Source organism: Elephantulus edwardii, unplaced genomic scaffold (assembly GCF_000299155.1).
Source record: "Elephantulus edwardii isolate Elephantulus edwardi_28Jun2011 unplaced genomic scaffold, EleEdw1.0 scaffold00109, whole genome shotgun sequence".
Taxonomy (NCBI): domain Eukaryota; kingdom Metazoa; phylum Chordata; class Mammalia; order Macroscelidea; family Macroscelididae; genus Elephantulus; species Elephantulus edwardii.
The window spans coordinates 3,578,019-3,591,229 of record NW_006399859.1 but is presented as its reverse complement, the minus strand read 5'-3'; the positions used below and the strand labels follow the sequence as shown (position 1 = coordinate 3,591,229).

The 13,211-nt window shown below is 40.8% G+C and overlaps 1 pseudogene; it reads left to right on the top strand.

Annotated features, from left to right (window-relative positions):
- The window catches only part of LOC102857556, a 27,939-nt pseudogene that overhangs the window by 10,729 nt on the left and 3,999 nt on the right, over positions 1-13,211 (top strand).

The window sequence follows — 13,211 nt, the reverse complement described above, 5'->3', positions numbered from 1 at the left end:
TTTGGGTGGACTTGAAGTTCCAACCTTTTGGGTAACCTTTAGCACCATCCAGAGACCCCCAAGGCAAACTATTGGGTTTGAGTAAAAGCAAACGGCTTGTGCAGTTAGCAGTAATCTCCAGTCCCTCCCCTTCTCCACTACCTTTTATAAATATTCAAAACCTCAAGTGTTCTCTCTCACTTGAGTGAGTTGCTTTAACTTATTTTCATGCCAAGCATTAAACTTCTGGGACAGCACGTCAGAACACAGAGGCACGACTTGCCGGCGTTCAGTGATGACTCAGCCTCCAGCAGTGATCAACCTCGGCAGTGATTCAGCCCCAAGTGACGCAGAACTGTCCTAACACACGTTTTATTTTCTTTTTAATGATGTTTTAAATTGAGTGGCCCATGTCCAGAAGTCATAGTTTACTATATAGTTAGATGTCATCATTTACTACGCAGATTGCGGGCAAGTGTTATTGTAGCTTATTTCTACCTTCACTCGTGTTCGTCCCTCTGGCAGTATTTACTTGCTGGATCTCAATGTATCTATTAAACATTTAGAATACAATTCAGCCAGGGAGGGCTAAGCAGTAGTTTATAAAGCAGGCTTGTGCATCGTAATCATTAGGAGAGCACATCATTAACAAATGTCGGTTTATTCCAACCGAGAAGGCATACCAAGATGGATTTTTCTCTGATCCTGTTTGTCTTTTCCTAGTGATGCAAAGAAACTTAGTTATGCTTTCAATAAGGATGCTTTTCCAAATCGCCTATCACTCTGCAGGTCTACTCGGGAACACAGCGGGGTTTGGGCTTTGTCCTGAGAAGTATAAATTATCAAGGAGTTTGACTGTCCCGGGAATAGCCCGTCACCTCTCCTAGAAGGGGTCATTTTCCTGCTCAGCCTCCAGAGCAGTCTTTTCTGTCCCAGGGAAGTCACCACAGTGTGTCCTCCAAAAGCACAGAATCTTTTGTTCTAGTACACTGCAGGTTCTGCTGTCCGCGGTGCTAACCTGATTTGACTGGTGACTCAGCAAAACACAAATCCTGCATTGGACATAGAGCAGTTAAAATTTCCTGACATAAAGCAAATCTCATTACTGAGTGCTCTAGGGAAAAGTCTAAAGGGCTGTGTTATTCAAATAATGGTGTGATGCCATTTTCATTGGAGACACTGAGTGTTTTCACCCTCTATGAGAATATGCATTTCTTATAAATTGGAATGGCTCCCCTAGGCCCCAGCACCCTTTTGTTCTCCTTCACAATCAAATTGAAAGGATAAAAAAAAGTAATGAGTAAGTTACAGAAAGAAGGACTGGAGAGCCAATGCCCTCTCAGAAATGAAAGCCAAATAGAATGCATTGCTGTTGAGTCAGTTCTGAGTCATGGTGACCCATGCATTACTGTGATATAGGATTTTCTTGGCTGTAATCTTTTGTGATGCAGATGACCGGTCATTTCTTCTGTAGCACCACAGGTTGAGTTTGAACTGCCAATCTCTCCCTTAGCTGAGCTCACTGTTTGAAACTTGAATGGTTTAAGAGATTAGTAACAAAAAAGTGAGTTGATTTTTCCTTTAGAGAGTTTGTTGCTACTGTTGCTTTTCTGAAACTTATTTAGGTGGAGGTGGCTCTGTGGCTTAGTGGTAAGGAATTGTACTACCAACCCAAAGTCACATAGTTCAAAGTCACTACCTGCTGTGCTGGAAAAGATGGACAGTGTCCTCCGAGGCAGAGTATTGCCTCTGAAAACCTACTGGAAAGTCACATAAGTGTCGGTTCTGAATCAATGACACACACAGCAACAATTTAGACTGGGTGCAATATAAAATTCAGAGGTGGTCATCTCTGTAGGCAGTTTAAAAGAGGTGATAAGTTATGACTGATGAGGGAACAATAAATCTATGAAAGGGCATTATAAATTTCCAGGCTCAGTCCAGCTAGTATTGTTTTGGGGTTAGTAGCCTTCTCTGTAGGAAAGAGTTCATCAGGCAGTTGGTTCAGCCGAGGGGGACTGCCCAGCCATCAGCAAGCCTAAGTGGCCCTTGTACCTGTCTTATAGCTGAAACAGCCCAGTCTCCTTCTAGTAACAAAACTTCAGGGAATTCAAAGTTCCTGGCTCCTTTGAGCAGCCAGCTTATTTCCCATGGTCTTAATATATTCAGATTTCTGCTAAAATTGGCCCTCAGGAGCAGTTTATTGGCATTCTTCGGTTCCTTTAACAGTTGCTGGCTAGATGCTCATCTTTCTTTGCACCTTCACAGGCCACAGTTGTCTAATCAATGCCACGGTTCCCTAACTCGGTCCTTATCCAGATCTCCCAGGATCTCTGAGGCTGAGAGCTTGAATCTGTATTTTTAGCACACCCTTCACAGGATTCTGATGCAGCCAACCCTGCTCTTTTTTGGATGTAATTTCAGGACATGCTGGAATGTCTTGTGCTGCTTTTCAGGTGCTTCAGCCCCAGATGGTTCCTGCCTTGCTTTAGGGAATGGTTTGGTTGCAGGTGAGCGTTGAAGCGCTTTTGGCTCCCCAGATCTGCATTGACCCTGAGTGAAAACACAGACTCACAAGTGCCCCAAGGAGGACTGCACTCCCCCATATGTCTTGGTGGGGGTATTTAGTTTCTAAGTTGAAGGGTGTGCACCTGTTTGTCTCTTCACCTATCAGGAGTGGATCCTGGTGGTCCAGGTTCTTGGAAAAAACTGTTAATGTGATTAATGTAGTCATTAAACATTTATTATAAATCATTAGCATTTTGTGGCTTTTGATCCTAATGATAAACTCTTCAAATACTCAAAAACTCAAACTCGCTTACTCTTTTCTGGTAACTGATGATCTGGTAAACTGTGGTGATAGTGCAGACAAAGTCAAGTTTAAGAACCATACCACACACATACAATCATAGAAATGGCATTAAGATACCCCAGCCACAATGATATGAGTCTCTTGAGAGGGTAGACGCCAAATTTCTAAGGAACATGTACATTGCCAAGAAGCACAACAACAGGGCCTGAAGAAGATGCAGGCCAACAATGCCAAGGCCAAAGATAAGCATGCATCAAGCCCAGGATCCCAAGGGATGTCAACCACAAGCTCAGCCCACTTGCCCACATTGCCCACTGCAAGGTTGGGAAGTCTGCACAGATACTCATTACAAGGGACACAGACTTTGCTGGCCAAAATCCAGAGTCAGGGCTGGTGGTAAGTCCAAAGTTCAGCCAAGTTCTCTACTCAGTGCCGGCTAAGGCTTCACCCAGGCTCCTGCTCCAAACCAAACTCCCAAAGATGCTCAGGCCTTGACGAAGGCTTCACAGTCAATTCTTTATCTAAGGACAGAGGACTGTTTGTGATTCCCCTGGGCTGCCATCTGTATGGGGCTGGTGTTCTCCTGTGCTGCTTATGCAAATAGATCCTGAGGCAGGGGGGAACCCCAGGCAAACGACCCTCAAACCCTTTGCTATTGAGTTGGAACTGTCTTATAGCTGACTCTCCAGTGTGTATCTGAGGCTAACAGTCATACAAAAAGACATTGTCCATCTGTCTCCCTAGGATCCGCTGGTGGATTGGAATCACCAGAGAGGCACTGGCTTTTGAGTTAGAGCAATTATGTCTGGAATTCTGTCTATCTCGCTCTCTTAATATAGAGATTGCAATTTAGGCCCAGAGGGTCAAATACAGCCCATTACCTATATTTTATGGCTTATAAACTAAGAATGTTTTTGTATTATTTGATTTTTTTTAAAATATCAAGACAAGCATTTCATGATATATTAAAAGATGAGAAATATTAAGCAACTTTTTAAAAGATTATGTCTGCTATAAACCTATTGTTGTGCTTTGTTATTTTCCAAATGAAATACATTGCTCAAGAAATACCATTTAAAATTCCACAACTGCTAGTTCTGGTTTTAACATAATAGTCACTTCCAAGTTCCATATTCTTCATTAAATATGTTTAAAACAAAATAAAAGATGAGAAATAGAAATTCCATACGCATAAATAATGCTTTATTGGAAAACAGCAATGCTGCTTATTCTATATATTATCCAGGCTGCGAATGCTGTAATGGCAGAGCTGAGGACTTGCAACAGAAGCTAATAATGGTTTCAGCAAAGGTGAACGTGTTCAATTTGTGGTCCTTTTCAGGAAATGTTTGTCAGCCTTGTTCTAATTCCTGCCGTTTCTTTGATAACTAGGAGGGACCTTGTGAAGTGGAAAGGTCCCGGCTAGTTCAAGAGTCCTAGATCAGAGGCCTTGTTTGATAGCTCACAGCTGTGGGACCTTAGGTACAGAGATTCGCCTTTGTGGCTCATTGTTTCCTCTTCTGCAGTGAGAGGGAGGTCCTGTGAAATTTAACCAAAGTCTGTGGGAGCAAATAAAACCCAAAAAAACCAAAGATGCAAACTCAGTGCCATCAAGTCAGAACCTACTCAAAGCTTGACTCCCCAGTGGGTTTCCTGAGGCTGTAAATCATATAGGAGGAGGTTACCCATCTTTCTCCTACGGGGTTGCTGGACTTGAACCATCAGAACGGCACTGCCTTTGGGTTAGAAGCCTCTATACTACCTATACCACTAAAGCTCCCTATGAAATACTAAACAGGTCCCAAATGGAAGTGAGAATATAAGGATTGACCCAGGAATTCTCAGTATTCTTTTGATTTTATTTTTTAAAAATCTTATTTTAAAAGCTCTCTATCCCAGATCAGTCCCCCACCATTGTACATTAATGACAGAGATGCCCTACAGGATACAAATCAGCGGGGTCTTGGATGACACCATGTATTGTTGGTCAACATCTCTTGATTCATAGGCTAATGCACAAGGTAGGATTGAAAAGAGAGTGGGGGGAGAAAGAATCTGAAGAAGATGTATGACTGAGTATGACCATTTATAGAATGATGGAACTTCCTTTTTTGGAAAAAGACCTTCTGATCTTCTAGAGTTGTTTCAGCAAGCCTGGCTTGCCATGTGAGCCAGCATTGGAATCCCTCGGCAGGATGGATTATTCTCATAATCAGAGTGTTGTTCCCAGTTCACAGGCATTGGTAAAAACGAATAGAAGAAATATCTAGTTGTTTAGGATTCTAATTACGCAAAATATAATTTAAGACCTTGTCTTCTGGAGCAAAGGAAGTTCTCTCTGCTGAATCATAGTACATTTATTCTCTTGACGCATCCTTGTGTGGTGGTACAAATGGTAAGAACTCTCAACTACTAAAGAGAAGGTTGATGGTTCAAGTCCAACAGAATGTACCTTGGAAGAAGGACCTGGTCATCTACTTAAAAAAAAATTACCATTAAAAACCCTCAGAAGCACAGCTCTGCTCTGACACACATGAAGTCAGTATAGGTTACAATTGACTCAAAAACGACTGGTTTTCCTATTTTTAAAAGAGAGACAGAAAGGAAATGCATAATTTACTAATTCATTTTTATAGGATGAACTCTGATTCCTAGATTACAGTAGGACACACTTAGGATGTAATAACATAATAGAGAATATGCTCAGATGACATTTTCCCCCCCTTCTGTCATAAGGCTAACTATACCATTGCCTTCAAAGCTGCTCTGATTCACAGTGGCTCTGTAGGAGAACACAACTGCCTGATTGGGTTGCCAAGACTGTAATCTTTGTGTAAGTGATGGCCACGTCTCTTTCTAACTGAATGACTGACTGGTAGGTTTGAGCCACCAACTTTTGGGTCAGCAGCCAAGTAATTAAACTGTGTTACAAGAGCTTCTTGCCATACAGTTAGAGAATGAAATATGTTTTTCCTTGAAAATTTTGCTTTTGGGGTAATTTGTTTTAGTTTGCATGTTGGTTCTATTATAGTGTATAGATTTTAAAGATAGTTAACTTCCACATTTGAATGATAATTGGTGCATATTTCTGAATCAGTTGCCAGGACCCCTTTTACATTTGCTCTTTTTGAATGCTTGAAAGCTGTTGGCCCTTTTGCTTTTGAGTCTCTTTCACCAGTTTAAAGGCTGCAGGGTCAGGGAAGTTAAATTTGAAATTTAGTGAGCTTGGAAATCCACGTATTTATAATCAGCTTGAGGGCTCAGAGGATTTCTGAAATCGTTCTGGATTAACAGCCATTGATTGCTAATAAAACAATATTTAGCTTTATCCAGAGAACAGCAGTGGAGAAAGGTGTGGGCACCTTGTCACCGGAGCCCATTGAACAGGGATGATGGGCCAAGTGTAGGGGTCTCTGTGGCAGCGTGGGTGCTCGTCCTTGAAGGGGCGCTTGTCAGTTGTTCGTGAGGCTGGTGAAAGGAAGGACGCTAGGCTCTGATGGCTGGGGTGGTACTGACGCGCCTTAGCTGACTAATCAGATTGAGAGAGTCCCATGGTATTTATGTCACTTTAATTTTCATCAAACAATTGGAGACGACAGCACTCTATTACAGAGGGGTTGATCCAGAACTAAAGCCGAAGAAATTAGGGGCTCTGTTTAATCAAATTATCCATTTACCGCACCGGATTAAGTGACAGAGATGGCGTCTGTTTAGAGACTTTTGATTGGCCAATTCCTTCCTTTTTTCCTGTTAAAAAGAAGCTGATGAAAGAAAAAGCATTTTAACAGAGACAACTAAAATAATGCTCGCAAGGAAGAGTGCCAAAAGATGTTTTTAAAGGAATTTATTTCCGTGATCTACTGTGTAATTTTATTATAAATGGTGAATCTCTTACTAAGATCAGCGTTCTGGGAGATTGGAGTGAGAGGAAGAAATAGAAGTGGAAGAAGAGTCTTTGATGTTTTAAATTTTTTTTTCTCCTCTACAGTTTTGAGTTATTTCTCCTGGCAAACTTACAGCATACATCAAATCTCAATTTGGAGAATGGTTCTGAGGAGAGTAATTGCTCTCTGTTGAGCTGTGTGGAGTATTAAAATTGGTTTGTTTCATACTGATTTTGAAAAGCAACAATGATGTGCAAGGGAGATTGGTGAGTCATGTCGATGGTCGCATTTCAGAAGTATTTCAATAGCTCTGAATGTGGATGTTGAAGAGGACAGACAGCTTGGCCAAATTAAACTATGCCACTAAGAACTGCTCAAGAGGAAAGGATGTTGTGCTAAAAATGTGACATCCATAGTTTGGAAACAATAAACAAAAATGAAGGAATGACTTTCTGCACAGACTGCCTTTAGCATCATGTCTAAAACAGCATCAATAAATCTTCTATTAGCAGAGTCTGCAATGAAGCAACATCTTATCATAGTGTATTGTCAATCGTGCTTAGAACTTGGTGCCCTATTTCATCTCATTTTGCACATAATTAAAAACTGTGCTTTGACAGACATAGAACTGAAGGCAATTATAGCATAAGTTTAAGAAGTCTAAGATCCTAGCCTATTTGAGGTGCCATGTAGTAGATTGAGTCACATATTCCATCCATTTGATGACACTTGCTCTTGAATGGCCAGTGCCCTCAAGGTGGTAGTAACTTTTTTTACAATAAAAGAAAACACTGCATGACTAAAAAGAAAAATGCATGGTCACATATGTATATGTAGGGTTAGGGTGTATATGTATATGTGTCCATTTAGGTGTGTACAGATACATATGTGCATGCATATACATGTGTGTTTATACATAGTCATCAAGGACACGGTACATATACTTTTCAAATATAAACAAACAGCCTGTGAGATTGTCTTTTTGAGTTTAAAGGCTTAGGACCTTAGTCTCATGGGACGGCTCAGTCAATTTGCCTAATACAGGCAGTCCCCAGGTACAAACATGTTGTACATAAATTGGAATAGTTAGGTACGGATTACATTTTTCTAACATTAGACAAATATTTGTCTTAGTAGTAAATGTGATAATGGTTACTCTAGTGGACAGTGTTTGGTGGAGCTTCCCGATTAAAACAAGCTTGGAAGCAGGAGTGGCATCCACTTCTGAAAGAGCTTGCCTCGGGAAACTCAATGAACTTGGAGAAACGATGAAAGTTACACAGTTGTTCAGGTCTTTCATTCATCGGGTCACTATGAGTCATCTATGACTCGACAACACTTAACGACAACAACAAAAAGTACATAGTAAACACTTTACTGGAGAGCATTATGCTGAGTGAACTGATTCAGTCCCACAAGGATTAGTATTTTATAATGAGTATGAGGATTTAAGAGGGGCAGGAGAGGTTGGAAGCAGAGGGATGAGAATGTGCACTGGGAAGGGGGGATTAATCATGGGGTTGTACAATTTGATGGGTGGGAGGATGAGGAAAATTGAAAAAATTTGTTCTTGAAAGCAAAGTATTAGAATTTTTTAAATAAACTAATGTTAAGTGTCATCAAGTCGCAGGCGACTCATAGTGACCCTATGAAGGAGAGTCCTCAACGCTTGTGTATCTTTCATCCTCTCTCCAGGTTCATAGGGTTTCCAGAGGCAAGCTGTTACAGAAGTGGATTCCACTCCTGCTTCCAAGGTTGTTTTTATTGGGGAGCTCCACCCCACTCTGTCTCCACATTGGGTAGCCAACTATAAATGCATTTGACACATCCATGTCACAGTGTTCAGCCTCACAGCAACCATAAGTTACCACTGTACAGCACAGCAACTTGTACACCATGGTCATATGACCTAGAGGAATGTCTGAACAAAAATAATGAAAGACAGGCCCGAGGGCCGCAGATTAAAAGTCACCCACCTTTGGCTTGGTAGCATTGCTTTCTGTCCACTGGGCCAGCTCAAATAAACTAATGGAAAATTTTAAAAAACACACCAAAAAAACCCCTCACTCCAAAAACACTTCCAGATACACTAACACATCTTTCAACATTTGTTGATGTTAAAGGCCATCAAGTTGATTATGACTCATGGCGACCCTACAGACAACAGATTGAGACCTTAGCCTATCCTATGCCATCCTCACAGACTCCACCATGGTCAAGCCTATTGTTGTTGAACTCACCCATCTCGTTGATGGTCTTCTTTGCTTTCATTGACTCTCTACTTTCGACATAACAAAGTAGTACCTGTTTGTTATTACAAACCATTGTATAGATCATGAGTTTTTAATAATGAGAGTTATGGGGTGGTTGGTTCACAACTACAGAAGTACATAAGTCAGACACTCATAATTCAGGGATCCCCGGTATAATTCACAAATGTGATGCTCTGCATCCTAATGAAATGAGTAGTGTCTGGTGTCTTTAATACTTATCAGCAGCCACCTGGATGCAGTCATTTAAGATGACAGTCATTATGGTTGGGGACTCATCTGGAGCCAAGAGCAAGGAGGAACACAAAGCTGCAAGGTAAAAACTAGTTGGTAGACAGGTAGGCTACATCAAGCATGGCCTCATTTACTGAAACCAGAAGAATTAGATGGTGCCCAGCCACAATTACTGAGCATTCTGATTAGGGCCACAGTAAGTATGTCCTGATAGAACAGAGAAAAATGTGTGTCAGAAGTAAATTCCCTAAAAAAGCCAAGACTTACTAGAGCAGTTGAGACTAGAGGAGGAAGGCTCCTGAGACTATTGCCTTGAGATACTGTTTAAACACTAAACAGAAATTAACTCTTCAGGACACCTTTTACTGAAATAACAGACAGGCACACAAAATAAAGGATATTTTTCCTGAGCACAATGTACCATTAAGAAAAGCATCTATGTGAGACCAAATATGGTAACGATTACTGTAGTTAAAGATGAGAAGAGTAGGAGGTAAGAATGTAAAGGAACAACCAAACAAGAATGCTGACACATAATGAAAAAACTAATACCCCTGGACAGTTTGTGCAGAAACAGTCAAAGGGGAACCTAATTTTCCATGTAAACTTTCATCAAAAATAAAATGAATTATTCTTTTTTCAAAGTATATAACACAAAAGGACATAGTAATGGTTTGTGAGTAAAGAGTTACATTTATATCTATCATAAAGTAAAACAGACAAGAAGACTCTTTGCAAGTAGTAGGTAGAGTTAAAAAATGCTTATGTGTGATGAGGTTAAAAACTTATTGATCTTGGATGTGGTTAAAAAGATATGTTTTGTTTATGAAAATTCATGAGACTAGACTAAGGTGCACCTGATCCAGGCCATGGTCTTCGTAATTACTTCCTGTGTATGAGAGAGCAGAACAGGACTAAGGATGACAGAAGAAGAATCAATGCCTGTAAGTACTGGTGCTGGAGATGAATATTGAACATACCATGGACTGTCAAGAGAACAAACAGGTTTGTTCTGGAGAAGGTGAAACCATGCTGCTTCCTGGAGGGAAGGATTTTGAAGCTCTGTCTCACATACTTTGGGAACGTTGCTAGGAGTGACCAGACCTTGGAGAATGACATCAAGCTTGGAAGGGAGGATGGACAGTGCGGGAGAAGAAGAGTCTGATGAGATGGATTCACTCATGGCTGGAGAAATGGGATGAGATCTGTTGGAGACAATGAGATTGGGTCAGGTTAGGGCAGAGTTCAGAGCTGTTGTAAATAGGGTCACTATGAGTTACAGGTGACTTGATGGCACATAACAACAGCATTCAATATCAGGTAGCTCTGGTGATGTCGTGCATAGGGAGTTGCCCCAATAACCTGAAGGCTGCAGCACTTTGACAGTTCAAGTTCACTGGCCATTCTGAGGGAGAAAGATGGGCCATCATTGCGATTTACAGCCTTAAGGATACAGTTGCTGTACGTTAGTTTCAACTTTACAGTATTGAATAGTTGTGGTTATGTGCTGTTGAGTTAGAAACAACTCCTAGCTGACCCTCCAGAGGTTTTCTGGAGACGGTAAACCAAACAGGAAGAGATTGCCTCTTTTCTCCTGCAAAGCAGCTAGTAGATCTGAACTATGTACCTTTTGGTTGGCAGCACAATGCTTACCACTAGCTCCCTCGTCGTAGTAGTGTAGTCTATGTTGGTTTCTTTTTTAATAACAAGTTGCTTCAAAGTAAGACAACACCTTTAGCTCAGCAGGCCAGCAGTCTGACATGACCTTTCATAGAATTGAAGGTGCTATCGTTGTTGTTCTTGATATGTACTATCTAATTGACTCTGACTCATGGCGACCATTTGCACAATAGCTCTGAACCCTTATGTGAGCCAATCTCTCTAACTCCGACACATCTACCCTCATTACCCCTTACTGTGTCAGTCCATCTCATCCAGGGTCTTCCTCTCTTGAGCTGTCCATCCAGCCTTCCAAGCATGATGTCCTTCTCCAAGGACTGGTCACTCCTGGCAACATACCCAAAGTATGTGAGATGAAGCCTCCAAGGAAAAGCTAGGTTTTACCCTCTCCTGGACAGGCCTGTTTGTTCTCTTGGCAGTCCATGGTATGTTACACTCTTCTTCAGCGCAACAATTCTTCTTCTGTCATCTTTGGTCACCATCCAGCTCTCTGATGTATAGCAAATAATTGGGAAGATAATAGCATGTTCCAGGTGCACTTTAGTCTCTAGACTGGCATTATTGTTCTTCAGCATTCTGGAGACTTCCCTGGCAGCAGATTTTCCTGATGGAATTTGTCTTTTGATTTCCTGAGTACTAGTGCCAATAAATGTTGATTGTGGAAAGAAGCAAGCTGAAATTGTTAACAATCTTGGATTTTTTTCCCCCTTCTGGAATGCTCCAGTAGGGAACCTATTTCCTCACCTTCTCAACTTTTAGAGTCCCCTTACCTCCTTTGGCTCATGTTGTTGTTACATTCCTGGGCTCAGTTCCAACTCATGAAGGCCCTGTGCATAATAGAATAAATGCTGTCCTCTCCTTCACCATCTTCATGATCGTTGGTATGTTTGAGTTCCTTATTGTGACCACTGTGTCAGCCCCTCTCATTGAAGGGCAACCAGGGTGCTCCTTAGGGTCAAGGGTGATGAAAGCTTGTCTTACATAATTCAGGCATGCTGTCAGGAGTGACCAGTGAAAAAGAGGAGAACTTTTGCTAACATGAATTAACACAGTGATTTCAAGAAAGGTCTTGAGCAGGATAGAAATTGTGAGGATGGTGCAGGAAAAGGCAGAATTGATTGATTGTTCATAGAGTGACTAGGAGTCATAGTTGACTCAGTGGCACCTATTAACAACAGCCATTTAGTCTCCTAGCTAATTCTTTTTAAAAGTGCAGTGCTCAAAGTAAATAGTTTCAATCAAATTAGCTAAATTGTTGTTTAATTTAGAGATGAATTAATGGGATAATTTCAGTTCCAGGCTTAAGAGTTGTTTCTAGGAAATAGATTCCATGGTCATTGGCCTTTTATTAATTTATTAATATTTTTATGAGCACCTTTATGTACATGAGCTGATGCTTACATGTAAATGAAGAAGAAAGACCTAGCTGATACCCTCATTGGACTAAGAGTCCCCATGTAGTTTGTTTATTATGCACCCATAACAAAAATGGAGGATACACACTTTACTAATATGTAAGGTGTTTTGCAAAACATATACAGAATAGGAAATTAAAAAGGTAACGTTTAAGAAAGCAGAATTGTCATCCAATCAGAAATATGCACACCCATTTTATTGCTTCTTTGTTCATGATGGCAAAGAATTGGAAACAACCTAAGTGCCCATCAACAAATGAATGGATAGACAATCTGGTATATTCACACAATGTAATATTTTGCAGCATTGTAAAACAAGGAACTCTTGAAATATATGAAATGGGTGACCCTGGAGGACATTACACTGAGTGAAATATCAGTCACAAAAGGACAAATACTGCGTAATGCCACTGTTATAAAATAGAACTGACCTCGGGGTTGGAGGAACACTAAGAAAAGAGGGGATAAATAATGTACACTGCATTGAAACAGATGAGGGACAGAACTGTTTAAAAGGAATTTATGATTAGGTATTATCTGCATGACAACAGTCTAGAATAAGAGCTGCATAGTAAAGTGAATTGGTGCTAGGAGGAGGTGGGGAGATTGTATAATAGTGAAAATATTTTTTTTTCAAAGAGAAGAGCAAACTGTGGGGTCGGGGGAGCAGGGAGGAAAATGTGCAACAATGAGTGAATGGAAAACCGAGTTGCCTATAAATTTTCATTAAAATCTCAATTTTAAAAAGTGCCTAAAAAAAAAAAAGGTAAAGGTTTGCTTTAGACTTTGTCCTCATCGTGTCTGGGTAATGCTGTCAGCCACGCACGGAAACACTATCATCTTAATAATTTTCTAGACAAAATGTTGTTGTTGTTGTTATGTGCCGTCGAGTCGTTTCCAACTCATAGCGACCCTATGCACAACAGCCCTAAACCCT